This window comes from Harpia harpyja, chromosome 16 (genome assembly GCF_026419915.1).
Source record: "Harpia harpyja isolate bHarHar1 chromosome 16, bHarHar1 primary haplotype, whole genome shotgun sequence".
Taxonomy (NCBI): Eukaryota; Metazoa; Chordata; class Aves; order Accipitriformes; family Accipitridae; genus Harpia; species Harpia harpyja.
The window spans coordinates 12,927,813-12,940,524 of NC_068955.1; the positions used below are offsets into that span (position 1 = coordinate 12,927,813).

A 12,712-nucleotide genomic window follows, 5' to 3' on the forward strand; every position below is an offset into this window, starting at 1 on the left:
GCCTGCCTGAATGGCCCATTTGATTGTAGGAGGGCATAACTGTAACTTGCTGCATGAAGCTTTCTTGATCCCTAAAAAAGTGAAATGGATTCATTATGGAAAGTGACCTTTCTTGAAAACCTGGTTCATCCAGGACTGTGTGGGTGGTGCGGTGAGTGTGCTGGAGAGTACGTGTCAGGGCGGAGCTGTTTCCACCTAATTCCCCTGTATTTCCCAGGGTTTATCGCACCATGCAAGCAGACGTGCTCTCCACTTCGGAGCTGAAAGCAGAGTTGGTTAGTAGAGCACTGCCTGTGCTTCCCATGCTAGCCTTCTCACTGTACTTTCCTTTTCTTAAATTAATTTTCCAGTGTAAAAGGCCCTTTTTAAGGGGAGAACCGTAATGAGAAGGGGAACAGCAAAGGTAGGAGTACCTCCATTTGCTAGCAAGCTGTCACAGGTGTGTCTAAGTTGGAGGGAGCCAGCACTGAGTCAGAGCCCCAGACTCCTGGTGACTCAGGTGGCAAAAGCCCAAGTCGTTCTCTTACATGCCTGAATTGCAGTGAATTTCCTGTAAGAGGGTTTTGCCTCCGGTAGTGGCCGTGCAGGGAGCGGTGTGTCATCCTCTTCCTCCTGTACAGGTTATGAGCAGTTTGGTTCACAGGGGATGCAGGCAAGTGGTGGTGGTGGCACTTCTCTTCCTGCCAAAACAGGTGGAAACTTGATTTACCCCAGCACCCTCAACCCTACCTTGCTCCCTTTTGTCCCCCCCTTTTTTTTAAGATGGGACAAGTCACAGTGGTTGCAACTGTCTGTCTACTGAGCTTGATGAGATTCTCATGCAAATCTGGAGGTTGTGTTCTCCTGGCAGGTCTGCTTGCATGCATTATCCACTACTCCATCGTACTGGGAAGGGATCTATTTTCTGAAATGTGGTTTATTTTTAGTCAAGGCTTTCCCTGTCTAACTGGCAAAAGTTCAGCATTTGCAGCGCAATTTGCAGAAGAAGCGGTTTCACCAAAGAGTCGGGCTGGGGGAAGGGAGAGGAAATGTCGTATTAGCTAGTGAAAAAGCTAAACGCCGACTTGAAAAAACAGCTTGAGACACTGTTGTGAGAGCATAAGGATGGGTAATACGAGTTGAGAACAGCATTGCGTTTGCTGCAGTGGCTAATTCGGTCTGGGTTTCACTTGTTTTTCCTCGCGACAGCTGCGCCGGAGGTTAACCAACAGTGGATGGATGGGAACTGCTGTTCAGGGTCTGGTGGTCGATGTCACCAACCTTTTGGCCTGACCCTGAGCAGTGAGTTAGCAAATGCACCTTAATGGCAGCACCCATGGAAAGGGCACATCCACACAGTGCATTGCAGTGCATTGTCCTGTCGCACCCACGCTCGGGGCCACTGGGCTCGCCGAGGGTCAAGCTTTGTGATGATACAGGCGTTATCATCCCCGTGTTTGAGTACCCTTGTCAGATACCCCTAAAGGAATAGGGTGGTGTGTGGGATGTCCTGGGGCAGTGCTGCAGCTGTCTCTTCTCTCTTCCCCAGCTGCTGCTCCGGGCACAAACTGTCTTCATGTGCCTCATTGCTTTCACCGAGTGCTCCTAACCGTTCTGGGTCTCAAACTGGCTTCTCATGTGAACAACTACCCTTCAGAGGTGCAGAGATCTTTTCTTCTTGTTCTTGCATATCCCCTGACGTTTCCACCACTGCTTTTACAGAGGCATCTTTGTTACTGTTAGTTGTTAATGCTGCAAACACCAGCTGTCTGAGGATGACACCAGGGAGTGGATGACTGTGTGCAAATCCTTTGATACTTACTCCTCTGACAAATGAGGCTTGGCTCCACATGTGGGCACATAAATGATTTGTTTGCTGCTGCAGGTTAACTCCTGCAGTTTGCTTTATCCCTTTTTTCCCCCGCCTCCCCCATAGCAAATTGCACAGCAACTTTGTCATGGTTCCATTAAGAAAACAAGGAGAATTGTTGCGTTTCAGTTTTCTTCTGAATGTTTGGAAACCAGAAGAAAGAGGGGAAGTAGCACTAGGATTTTAGGTGTACTCTGTGTTTGGTCTGAGTGGGTATACGTTGCCTGCAGGTAATGAAACCATATCCTTGTGAAAGAATTGGGGATGAAACTTTTAAGTGCTGTTTCAGTCACTGGGGTAGAAGCACCATGAGAATCAAGGTAAGAGCACCCATCAACTGTCTAGAGCAGTAAACTTCTCAGGTGGAATTAATCTAATTTAACCTGATAAAAGAATTTATGCAGTAGGGGAAGTCTCTGCCATTTCCTGCTGAGCTTCCTGAGAAGACTGGGAAAAATTAAGTACCGTCTTCTTTCCCGGGGTGGGGGGGTGGGCTTATGTTTTCCTAAGACCTGTTGTTATCTTCCTCTTGGAAAAACTGTCTGTATCAGCTGGCAAATTAGGATTGTTTTAGCTACTCAGTTTTCCCTGGTTCCCTGGGGACTTGCTTATTTTGAACCTATTTGCAAATCCCCTGTCCCTGTGGGATGCAGAACATCTTACATGTGTCCCAGTGTTGCTGCAGCAGTCAGCCCCATGCTTGCCATACCCCCGATGACCTGTGGATACAGAGGTTTCATAAGTTTGAAGCTTTTCCTTTGGGAAAGTTTGTGGGTGGTTGGGTTTTTGTTTTTTTGATTTTTTGGGGTTTTTTTGTTTGTTTGTTTTTTTTTATTTTATATTGCTAATTATTTCAGGGGAACTCCTATCTTATTAGTGCTTTCTCCCCAAAAGGTATTTCTCTTCTGCTCTGTCTCTTGCCCTCAGAGGCCAGAAGAACCCTGATACATTAGGAAAGCCAGTCTCTACTTTAAATGGCCTTAAGCATGTGAATATTTGGCTCAATTTCCTTTTACAGCGGCTTGTTACGAAATGAGCAGAAATTTTGGGGCATCCCTGTGTCAGCTTTTCTTCTGATCCTCCGGTGAAAAAAGCAAGGAGGGTTTTGCTCCAGTGTGTGTGTGAGTACTTGGAGGAGGAGGTGTCCGCCTTGAGTACTCTTATAGGAAAATATTTCTCCTATCAGTGAATTTTTGCTGATACTGTAGAACTACGCTTAAAGTATGTGGGCACATATTGCAATCTGCTGGCAAAGACGCCGTGAAAATAGCTGTCCTGCGTTGGACCAAAGGTGCATCTAAGCTGCTTATGTCCAAAGCAATACCCTGTCTGGAGTGGTGGTAGAGGAGCTGCTCTGGAAGGAGCTGGATGGAAGCTGAGCAGCCTAATTCAAGACTCCATCTGCTCTAGCCTGACTTTGTGTCTTGCAAATGTGCTGGGTTTTGAGCAGGCTGAGAGCTTCGCTTGGCTGGCAGCCTCCAGCCCCAGGTAGTCTGGCAGGCGAGGAGCAGCCACATCTCTGGCTGAATGCTGAAACCAAGGTCTGCATATGTGGTTGCAGTGGTGGGAAGGCTATCTCTGGGTTACCTGCAGTGAAAGACGGACCTGATTTCTGCAAGGTTCAGATCACCATTTTTACTTTATTTGGCCTAGATGAGCGGTTGTGGCATGCAGATCTGTTCCTTGGGCATTTTAGTTCGTGCTCATCCAGCCCTCTAAGAGTGACAGCGCCAATTTGAGTGTCTTTCAGTTTGCTTTCACGTGCAGAGATCTCGTGTAGCTCTCATGGAGGGTTAGCATTTGGTGCCTGTCTAAATTGCTACTTATCCCTTGAGGTTGTTCTGCTCTGCTCTGCTTTGCTCTGTAATTACTTGCCACGCATTGCATGCTTCCCAGCAGCTTTCACTGCAGTTTTTAAAAGGGAAGGTAAGGAACAGTGGACAGATGGACATCTGGGAGGGCTGCTGGTAGTGGGCAGGGGGAATGGTTTTAGTCCTAATACTTGCATGAAGCATACTCTCCAGGCAGATCCCACTGGGACTCTTGATGAAGTTTCCCTTTCTTTGGCTGACTCATTGGAAAACCCTTTTCACTCTGAGTCTGGTTTGGAAAGAGAAACACCCACACAGATGGCTGCTCTTCAGTTGTCATTCACGTTGGGGTTTTTTATGTTCCTTTTTGCATTACCCTCAGGTGAAACCCAGGCTTGCTGCCAAAAAACATATCCCAGAATTAGAAAGAAATGAAACACTAAGGATATTCTGGTTTTTCTCTCTAAGCTAGAAATGCAACGGGCTATCTAGTATTTTATCAGTTCACAGGGGATTGTGTTGCTTTTTCTTTTTGGCTGAGTTTCCATGTAGTTCACTTGTTTGTTTTCCTCAGATAAAAGATACAGCTTTCATTAAGACTTGTTTTGGCTATGTTTTGCTCCTTGCTTGAGACTGTCTGAATGGTGCTGCTTTTTCTAGACAAACACCAGTGTTCTGCTTTGGAGTCCTGCTGGTCTCATCTGATAAGGGGTGGTTTGGGTTTTTTTTTCCCACCCTAAGTAGCTCTCAGAAGAATTGCTGGATTGTTAAATAATAAGTATTTTTAGGTCTTTGAGATATTGTAACTGAAGGCAAAGGAAGGAGAGCAATAGCATTGTTGGAATACTTGGGTTTGGTGTGCTGGTGATTTGTCAAACTGAAGTTACGACCTCTTGCTTGGATCCCTTGTTGGGATCCAGGATGGTATGGATAGTGCAGTCCACATGAACTCCAGTTTTCTGGCCATACGGGATCTTTGGTCTTGCATTGCTCCTGGCTTTTTAGCCCATAGAGGAGAAGCAGAGTTAAGTCACAGCTGGCTGGTGTGCAGCGTGGACTTTACTCTCTAAGCGCCCTTGAGAGGATGCTGGAGGGTCCCATACTGGGCTGCCGGGGTGCAGGAAGACGGGACTGAGGAAGAAGGTGGAAATGGCAACCTGAAGGCAAAGGTTTCTGGTGGATTTTTAGAATTGCAGCTTGCTGTCCCCTTCTTTGTTCTCTAACCCTGCAAAATTCCTGTGGCAGGGCCTGTGGTAGGCTTTGGTAGGCTGGAAAGATGCCGGCGCAAGGAAGTGGCTGGTTCTTCCAGGTGCATCAACTCATTCCTGAAACACCCAGTTTTTAAAAAAAGTTTTTGCTACGGTAGCTGTTTTGGGGGCCTCTCTCACCATGCTTTGAGTGGAAATAGGACTGTCTGAAGGCTGCTTTAGAAGGACAGGGACTGGTACATGCACGGCATGCAATGATGCTGATAGTGCTGCCATCAGCCCCTGCGTGTTTCCATACCTCCTTGTTGCACCGTGAGGACCACACCAAGGAGAAGCGCAGTCTCCCAGTGCTTTAGCAGGTTGCATTTAAATACACCGAGATTTATCACTGCAAGATCAGCGGTGGCTTGAAAGATGACCCTGCTGTGTCCATCCTGCAATGAGGATTTTTAAAAGGAGGGATCCGTGGAGGAAGGAGGTGGAGCAGAGGACACAAATTTTCTTTAAGTAATGGGAGGGCAAGTGAGATGCTTGCTGCGGTTCCCATCCACAGCCCCGTGTTTATTCCACGTGCGCGTCATCCCATCTTGGGAGGGCACCCGTCCTTTACGTCGGGAGGTGTAGCTCGTTTCTGAGGTGTGGGAGGATGGAGAGGGGCTCACAGGGCCGATGACTAACCCTCTGTTCCCTGTTTTCGGTGCGAAGCAGAGGCAGCCTTGTGGTGCGGTGGCAGGGCTGGAAGGAGTGGGGGCTGTGTCCCCCCCGGGCGCAAGTGCTGGGAGCTGCTGAAACCCCCACGCCGGGTTTCTGCTAAACGCACTCCTGGATTAAACCAGGTGAAAATCAGGCTTGTGGGAGCTGGGATAAGTGGCTTGACTGTGGCAATTTTCTTTTTGGTCTTTGTTTCCTAGCGTGCAACTGCTGTAATTCCTCTGTGTTACTTTTATCATCCTTGATTTCTGAAAGTATGTTTTTCTTTTTCTTTCTTTCCTGAGGGTTTTGGGCTGTGTTTTCCAAAGCCGTTGTGGTGGGCATTTCCCCTTCTTTCCCAGCAGCAGCTTTCATTTTTGAATGAATAGCTCAGCATTGTTCACATTGTCTTCCAATTTTATGGGCTTTTTTTTTTTTTTTTTTCCCCCTTTTGACTTTGACTAAAGCAGTCTCCTAAATGCTTCTGGAGTCCTTCGGGTCACTTTGCAGAAAATATTTTTTTCCTGTTACACAAGGTCTTGTGTTCAAAGCTCCAGGCAGGAAAACTGCTTTTGTAGCGCTCACATTTGAGTTTCTGAAAGCGTGATTCTTGCAGGCTTTTTGCTTGGTTTTTGGCCAGGTTTCAGTTAAGATTGGGCCAAGTTCAGCTTTAAGCAGGCCTTTGCAAGCTTGATGGAGTTGACTTTTGTTGAAACGTTTCTAACGACATAACAAACCCTGCTACTTCTGGTTTCTACATAGCATCCCACATGTTAAATCTGTTTTACTCTTCCAGTCCAATGCCTATTTCCCCCTCCGAAATTCCCTCCAAAAATAACAGGTTATTATTAGGATCTGTATGCATATGTGTTTAACAGGCTTGACATAGCTTTGCACCGAAGACATTTATCTCTTTACCTACGTTGAACTCAGAGGCTGGACCCTATGGTCAGCATGGCATACACCTGCAAACCTCTCTTGGTTTGTTCAGAGAGTGATCTTCTGGCTGCACAAAGACTTAGGTTTGCTTCCCTAATTTACAATGAGCTGCAATAATGAATTTCTTTACTCAGATTTTTTTTGGAACTAAGCATCTTTTAAGTGAGAAGTGGGCTTTATTTGCATTTTTGGGCTTTCCCCCTCCCCTTTGAGCACTGGATATCAGTGAAAGGCTTTGGGTTATATCAGCCTGGGTAGATGGTCTTTGTGGCATAGCAATGGTGTCTCCTGGGATGTCTCTGACTTCTTCCCCTCTCTGCTAATGAACATTGATCTTGTCGAGGGGGACAAGATGTCCTCGCCTGTTGGGTACCTAGAGTCTGCTGATGTGGCAGTGGGAGGACTGCGATGAGCAAACTCCTCAGGGATGGGATGCGAGCCACCCACTGCAAGTCACTGAGATGTTCTCAACCACCAGTGAATTACCATGACCTTGCAGTGTTTGCACCTTGTGATCTGATGCTCAAGAGGTAAGTTTCCTGAGTGTTAACTGTTTGAACGGTGCAATCCCAGTACTTGCTGCAGCTGACCAGCTGAGTTGGATGCACTCTAATGAACAACATGCTCGTCAGCTATCATGCCCCTTAAGATAGGAAAAAAAAAAGAAAAAAATTAAAAATGGGTGGAGGGGGTGAATGAGACACATGTAGAGATTAATAACCTTTTCTCAAGTCGCCGTTCTCATCCTTTGAATTAGCTTTTTTCCCAGTATTACGCCAGAATTTTGCAATAAAATCCACATGTGAGAAACCAGTGGCGTGTCTTCTAGTCAAAACAGCCTCCATGCCATCTGACTACTTAAACGGTCATAAAGAAATGTTTGTATTAAGCAACTAGAGGCTGAATGCATGTTGAATGAATTAGTTTCTCCCCTTTATACTGTAATGATGATGCCATTAGAGAAACCACGAGAGGAACACTTCTCAGAACATCTCTTCCGAGTTCGTGTGTTTAAAACTGCAAACTCGAGTACTTCTAGTCACAGTTAAAACCTTTCTGTTGTTTTTGGGGAGATGCTTTTCCTTGGTTAGGTTTTTGTGGCAGGGCAGCTGTAGTAAGCATGCTTGCTGCTGTTGATGGGTCTTGGAGAAGAGGAGGTTGTGTCCTCCTGTTTCAGCCCTTGACCTCTTTTCAAGTCATGCCTCGCTGTGTCAGCCCCTCTGAGAAGCTTGGTAATAGGTGTGGAAGGATATTAATTATTTTTCTTCAAAATTATGCAGTGCTTGCTTATATTGACCTGGCGTAACACTCCAAGCATGGTAATGACTTTTATTTCCGTAGGAAAAGATGTACTTTCTTTCCTTCTTTAACCTCATTTCACTTGAGGTTGCTCTAAGCAGCTATTTCTTTGGCTGTTTTCTCATACCAGCCTAAAATTCTGGTGTTCAGAAAGCTTTGTGTGTAGGTTAAATGAAGGAATAATTTAATGAAGGACCTAACCGTGTCTCTGAAGCATCCCTTAGGTAGGTGTAGTGATGATTACCTAAAAATTTCAAAGGTATAAGGTAAGAAGTTGATTATGCTCCTCCTTGAAAATCCTGGTTAGAATTAGAGCTCAATTAAAAAAATGTAATTTTCAGAAGGGCTTGTAGTTGACAGTTGCCTGAATCCTAAATTCAGACAGTTGTCTGAATATTATTTCTGAATGAAAAAGCCATTTCCTTCTCTTTCTGCCACCAAAATTGGAGATGTCCTTCAGGCCTCTAAGATGAGACAAGTGGTAGTCATCTCTGTGCTGCAGCAGTTTCTCTCTTTGACTGTTTTTCCCTGGTGTATTAAAAACCCTCCAGGTAGGCTGGGTTGTGTTTAAATTAGCTGGTCCTCTACCTCAGTTAAGAAGCTCTCTTGGATGAATGTTTAGTGTTAGCATTGAGAGAGACCATTTCTGTAAGTATTCTGATGCCAAAGCTATTGGTATGTTAATTGGGAAGAAAAATTAAAAAAGAAAAAGGAAAAAAAAAATACATGGACTATACAGCTTGCTTGAGCTTTCTAGCCTTAGAGGTTTGGCAGGCCTGTTGTGAAAGAGACTCCTGCTTTCCTGATGGAAAACCTTTGGATTAAACTTCCTTTGAGTCAAGGGACTTCGTATATCTGGTATGGAAAAGCCTGCAAGCGTACCCAGCTCACAGCATCTGTGGAAAAACCAGCTGCTGTGTCTGCTTGTGAGTGGTTGTCCTGGGGATCTGCCCGAAAGTCTGTTTTTTCCATTGCTCGAGCACAGTATCAGGCTTGGCATACTTTGTCAAGCAAAATAATACAGATAGAGTTTGCAGCTGGCACACCTTTTAAAGAGCCTATTGTTATAACCTTGACATAACACGTTAATTATGCTGTTGAGGTAATGATAGTGGTATACTAGTATAGCTAAAATGGCTCCTATACCTATACTACCAAGGATTGCTTCAGTTCTCTCCCTCCAAGTTGGCATGCTGCAGAGGTACAAGGCAGTTCTGTTCTGCCGTACTTGCTCCCTCATCACGTTTCTATTGGTATCCATGATAAAATAATCCCCTGCTATCCCCAATAAGATTGCAAAAGGTGCAAGGATGAGGCATAAGAAAACAGACTTGTTAATAATTTAGAAGCTAGATGCCTAATGCTTTCTTAATAGTTGCAGTTGCACACATGAAAATATGATTTATGTATTGATATGATAGGAACACCCTGCAAAATGCATACAGTGTGAATTTTTACCTGTGTAAAACTGTGCTTGTAGACATAACTATTCATATTATACTTAACTATTAATATATCTAATGAAGGATTGCCCTGGATATTGGACTAAACTTGGAAAGTCACAGCATTCATGCTTATTGAGTACTTTATAAGCTGTATTGATCTGCAAATTGGGCAATCACCTCCTTTTTGGTGGGAAGTGTGACCCTACCGAAGACAAGTCTTTGGATTAATTTCAGTTACACATTATTTTCCTTCCAAATCTAGAATTACAATTTATGAAAGTAGCAGGGAGATGGATGCTTATTGGATGCTCTTGAGTTCTGGAGAGGATTTTTGGGACACCCTCCACAACGAAGAGGTGAGGAGCAGTCATCCTTCTCAGTTTGGTAAGCTTGTCCCCAGTGTGCTCTGTCTACAGAGCAGATGCTGGAGGGCACCAACTCGGTGCGTGTTTTGCAAGCTCTGCACTGAAGTACTCTGCTTGGTTTGAGATATATGAAGTTGCCGTATCTTTTCCCTGGAGGCTGAGCTATTCGCCTACCCTGGAATTGAACAGAAAAAACCCCAGCCTTTATTAGCAGATCAAAAAGAGCAGTCTGCCAGCCTGCCTAATGCATGGGTTATGCCACAGCCCGGAGCTGGACTTTTTGTTAAGAGCAACTCAAATAAGAAAAGCAAGCAAACCTCTGAACAAAATAGAAACCAAAACTAATAAAGGAAGCATCTGCTATTCAGATGAACAGATATAGGTGAGGGAGGAAAAAACAAGTCTATCAGAGACCTCCAAAGGCTTGCTACTTTGGCCAGAAACCTGCAGTTTGGAGGTGGCAGGCATTTCATAGTCCAGTGATGGTGATGCAGAGGTTCCTATGGTGCAATCCTAGGCAAAAGCAGGCTGGGTGATGAAGAGTGGCAGAAGATGCTGAGCTAGGATGCAGGAAAGCCATGTCTCAGGTCTTGCTCTGTTTAGACGAGATGCACCTCTCCAGAGCAGCTCGGGTTCTGCTCTCCACTGTAGTTTCGATGCGAAGTACAGTGGGGAGAAAGGGAACCTGGTCCCAGCATTTGCCTCCCATTTTCGGCTTGTGTGGTAAAGCAGAGCGCAGCACTGGTGTGTGGCAGCACCAAGGCACTTGCTTGGCTGCTTTGCACGAGCATCTCCCCATGGCAGTACGGTAGGAACCCCGGTCTGCAGAATACTTAGCTTCATGCTGAGGTGGGTTGGTTTATTTGAAAGTCTGACACAAGGCAGAAATGCTTAGGTTAGTGTTTTTATTACTATAGAATTTGTAATGTTGGGTTAATGATGCATCCCTGCGAACATGGGAGCAGGAGGGCTATTTGCGCTGGTTACTCTTATAGTTGCCAGAAGCCTGGCTGGTGCGAGGTGGGAGAAGAAACAAGAGGAAGGGTTGTTTTAGCTGGATGCTGAATGTAAAGAGCAGGTACGATATGCCCACAGGCTGCATTGTCGGCATGTAAATCTAGTGAACAGGAGAGAGGACAGACTGCTTGTATTGGCACTGCTGTCAGCTCTCATTTTCTCACAGCTGGGGGACCATGAATGCACAGACTCCATTGATGGGATGTCCTGGTTTTAACCTTCTCAGTGAAGGGATTTGTCTGCCCTGAAGCATAACACATTTCTGCATGCACCTTTCCAATTGCAAAGGGCTTCACACCCCTTTGCTGAACATTCCCTGCCAGCCCTGGGGGTGGCTAGTGTCATGTCGCTTATCTTCACCTCTCTGTGGAGAGAGAGATGCCTGGCCCAGAGTTTTTAATTGTGATCATCACTCTCATTATTACTGTCTGTAATGTCTGTAGAGCTCAGAGTCTTTGTTTAACCAGCAGCTGGTGAGGCCATCCTCATAAAACTTGAGTAACCTATCATTTTAATACCTGAAAAGTAGTCTTGGCTCCTTGTATTCAGAAGTGAGTAACCTGGTGTGAGAGTGCCTGGTTGCTCATAGCATGCACGAACGCTTGAAGCAGATGCCAAGAGGGAGAAGTACAGGAGGAGCACAAAGAAACAGGAAGATTTGGTCAGCCTGGTTGGAAGGTAGCTAAAGCAGCGAGCGAATGCTTCCTCTTACGCGCACACATGATTTCTGACATTGAGGCAGAAGGCTGACAAGGTGCCTTGGCTTGGAGGACAAGTGGAATGATTTGCGTGAAGTCCTTGTGATTTCCTCTCTCAAGGCAGAAGTGGCTGAAAACCTTCAGAAGAAGAGACCTCCGCCTGACTTTTGTTGCTGCTAGTTTGTTCTGGATGGTTTGTTGCCACAGAGAGAAGGATCCTTGATCTCTCTGCTCCCTGTTACTGGTGTTGCATCTGCTCCTGGTTGAAGGGAGATGGGGATGTCCTCTGCATGAGCCATTAACCTGTTTCCTGGACCTTGCTGTGTTCATGCATCTTCTGACAGAGCAACCCTAAAGTGGAGCTGATCAGCTTCCCCCCTGCCATGAATGTTTCTGCTGTTAATGGGAGATGTTTTCGTTCTGGAGGAAAAACACACCTGAAGCTGCCCTGGCAGGTTTGCTTGTGCCAGGGTTCAACTTGGACACTTGGTCAAACAGAGTAACAGCTTGGAAGCATTGCCCTGGTCCTTCAACTGCCAGAGGACAAGTGCAGGAATAAAGTGGCTTAAACCCCCCTCTAGTCAGCAGTATGACACGGCATTGTCTTCCTATTCCTTGTGTGTGTGTACCAGTTCTTACAGCCTTCCGGCGTCATCCACCAATTAATGGTTTTGGTAAGTGTTTGCTGTGGAAAAGCCGTGGTGTAGAGAGGTGATCCTGGTGTGTCTTCCTGGAAGCTCATCCTGTCTGGTGGCATAAGAGTTTTGTAAGGACGACCTGCGTGGTGCAGCATCTAAGATTGCACTGGTGGACATGGCAGGGATGTCCAGGCAGATGGAGGTGCCTCTTGTCCTCAAGTTTCCTCTGTAAAGCTTGTGGCCCACTAATCATGAGATTGGATGCCTTTTGTAATGGGCTGGTGGTTGTGGATGCTGGATAAATTCTGTGTGGCTCATTGGGGATCTCAGTCCTGGAGTCTGAGCTACCTTTGGGTTGATGAAGGGTTGCTGCACTTGTTCTTGTCTGTTTGAACACTTGCAGTTTCTGTTTCAGAGTGACACACTGTGGAGAAGACAGGACATGCTGTGTCTCGCTGCTTGGAGCTCTGCACCAGAGAAAACGTTCCCCTCCGAATCCTCTGCCCAAGAAAGAGCAGCTGGTGGTGGTTCTCTGCAAGGACAGTTAGAAGTATCTGTGATCCCTCCTTGGTCTGCTCGTATTGTAGAGATGGTCTCTTAAGATGCCAGGACAGAGGGCTTAAATGCTGGAGCCCAAACCTCTCCCAGCTTTGCTGTAATGCCAATGTGTGGTAGCTCAAGAGTGGAAGACCTGCCACGCTGGCTCCAGCCAAGGTCGAACTTGGCCAGTATCCCCCCCGCCAGCGATGATCA

The 12,712-nt window shown here is 46.0% G+C and overlaps 1 protein-coding gene across 13 annotated transcripts in view; it reads left to right on the forward strand.

Annotated features, from left to right (window-relative positions):
• Positions 1-12,712, forward strand: part of LOC128152838 (USP6 N-terminal-like protein) — an 85,349-nt gene that overhangs the window by 15,145 nt on the left and 57,492 nt on the right. The window contains exon 1 of one of the 13 annotated variants that reach the window (XM_052811488.1): positions 6,661-7,027. The exons of the other annotated variants lie outside the window; for them this stretch is intronic. The gene's annotated coding sequence lies outside the window, so the exon portion shown is untranslated. Of the gene's footprint in view, positions 1-6,660; positions 7,028-12,712 lie in introns of those variants that run through there. 13 annotated transcript variants of the gene reach the window in all.